General features: G+C 31.5%; 1 non-coding gene across 1 annotated transcript; it reads left to right on the forward strand.

Moving 5' to 3' along the window:
- The first annotated feature begins 1432 nt into the window (after positions 1-1432).
- Positions 1433-1556, forward strand: LOC140605578 (small nucleolar RNA SNORD22). Its single transcript, XR_012008217.1, has one exon. It is a non-coding gene; the product is annotated as a small nucleolar RNA SNORD22 (small nucleolar RNA).
- Positions 1557-2813: the final 1257 nt, after the last annotated feature.

The raw sequence follows: 2813 nt of genomic DNA on the forward strand, positions 1-2813 counted from the left end.
AGAAAGGTTAAGAACATGAGTGCTTACTTAATTCAAGAATGTGCTTGTCACTCCCTCCCAATCAATTAAAAAAAGATATAATCTAGAATCTTTGCTAGCCTCTTCACCAAGACACTGTGGTATGTGTAAAGAGTGCAAAATTTGAACCAAAGAGACTTGGGTTCTAGAATTGGCTTTGAGTATATTTGCTATATGACTTTGGATTGATACCTACCTAACTTTAATGATTTTCAATGTATTATTTTTCTTTCTCATAGAAGTGTGTATTTTTATGCTAGAAGATCATGTAAGTACTTAGCAGAGTATTAACACTCAATCCTAGCTATTAGCTAGCACTGGTTATGTAATGTTGTGCATCAAAGTATATTTTAATAAAACAATTGAAGAAAACTTTATACATATGTCTAGTGGATCACCATTTTAAGAAAGGATCTAGGAGTCATGTATAATGGCATACTTTAATTTATTTCAGTGTCATAATCCTGTATTATAGTCAAATGAAACGATTTTATAAATGATCAGATAAATTCAGTCAAGTATATGAGTTGACTTTCCTTAGTGAATGAATAAATGTGATACATTTTTAACACTCTTCTATAAACTTAACTTTCATGAATAGGTATTTATTAGAATTATGTTTAAGTTTATAATAATGAATTAACAGGAGGAAATAGATGTAGAAGATCCAAAATACATGGACACATATCATATTGCATCTCCAATATTTTGAATTGTGAGTGTATATATGTGTAGTTAATGTGTGTGAATGTAGGTGTGTGTGCGTGTGTGTGTGTATTTATACACATACCACCATATATATTTATATATATAAATATATTTAATATGTGTATGGAAAACATTCAATGTGTATAGTGGGGGGAAACTGGGAAAAGAGTTGTAAAAAGTTTAGGTTTTTGAAAATTAAGAATACTGAGAGAAATTAATTAAAATATATATTGTTTGTCAGGAGAAAAGCAACAGTTAATGCTTTAACTTAAATATAACTCAATATGCTTCAAGGCTTTGTGGATGCATGTAATGTGAAAAAACATGTGAAATTATGTTTTTTACACTTTAGATTTGTAGAGGTCTTATTTTTGTAATTGGGTCAATCAGTTGTGATTATTTTAGCTTATTGGTATATTTGCCAGAGTTGATATAGTACAGATTATAATAGAATTAGTTTCTTTCAAACTTTATGGTTGAAATCCCAGTAGCCATTACCAGATATATACTGAGCTTTTAGACTGTTGATGAAGAAGCCATGTGTGTTGAACCATCGCAATGAGTGATAAATATGAAATATGGCAATAATTAATTTTAATTTTCTGAAAATTATTCTTTATTAAAATGACTAATGTATATATGTATGTATACATAAAAATGCATGTGTATAGTAATATATACTAGCTTTTGTCTAAATATTAAGAGGTCCCAGTGAAGAAACCTTAAGGGACATAACTCCTGTCCTAGTTCCAGATCCTGTAAAGGTGAACCCAGTGGGGCTGACTGGGGAGAAGAGGAAAGTTTATCGAAAAAGGAACTGTCAGAGAGCATAGAATTTCTAGACATGGAAAAGAGAGAAATAATCATTGGTTGAAAATCAGTTAAAATTTTTTTTCATCTGAAGAACGAACAAGACAAATATAATGGAATCCAATTCTCAGAAGGCATCAAAAAGGAAATTTTAAAGGCATTTCTTATACAACCCAGCTATTCAAATTAGCTTATAGTCATTTCAGCCTTTCCAAATCAAGTTTTATTTTATTTTTTAAGTTTTTTAAAAAATTAATTAATTAATTAAGAAAGAGCATGCTAGTGAACAGAGGGGCAGAAGGAGATGAGATGGTAAGAGGATCTCCAGCAGACTTCTCACTGAGCCTGGAGCCTGATGTGGGCTCAATTCCAAGACCCTGAGAATCATGACCTGAGCCAAAATCAACAGTCAGATGCCTAACTGACTGAGCCACCCAGGTGTCTCCCCCAAGTTTTATTTTAACTTTCAAATAAAAAAAGAACATATTGAAGGCATATGATGTAATGCTTTTTTAACTGAGCCATTGAGGTGCTCCACAATGCTTTTATTTGAAATAAAAGATACCTTAAGTAAGATGGACATTGTAATAAGAGTTTTGTATTAAGTACACCTTGAACATATAATGTAAATATTATTCCATCTCTCCAACTCAACTCCCTATACACAGTCTATTTTTCCAGTTTGTCTCATACTTTTATGATTTCAGATTACCTCTGATACTATTCCAGGTTTGAATGCCTTTTCATAAAATAAGTTTGTTGAATGTTTGAACCTATCCATATCTCATGAAAATTAATGCCAAACACTCATTTTCTTCAAGTCACACACAATAACTGTGAATTTTCCAGTAATTTTTCACTTTTGCTGAAAAAGATACTAAAATCAAGGAGTTGGTTACTAATTTAGCTATCTTTTTGTATCTCATAATGAACTTAATGACACAAATTGCTTTAAATATGACTATGAAAAATCACTCTAGTGATGTAAATTGTGTGGAGGAGAATAGCTTCAGGTTAGAAAAATAATGATTTCTCATGACTTATGAGAAAGACAAAAGCAGTAATAAAATCTTAGAAGGAAAAAGCACAGGCAGACAGGGGACTCTGATCAGTGAGGCATCCAGGGTGGTGTGGCTCATAAAGATGTTTCTCCATGGGGATTATTAATGACAATAATTCTTTGTTATAGCATATTGATTTCTAGCATATCTATCCCTTGAGTCCTGCAGTGAGGGAGGGAAACAGTTTACATTATAATTGTCATGATGACAAATATA

This window comes from Canis lupus, chromosome 15 (genome assembly GCF_048164855.1).
Source record: "Canis lupus baileyi chromosome 15, mCanLup2.hap1, whole genome shotgun sequence".
Lineage (NCBI taxonomy): Eukaryota > Metazoa > Chordata > Mammalia > Carnivora > Canidae > Canis > Canis lupus.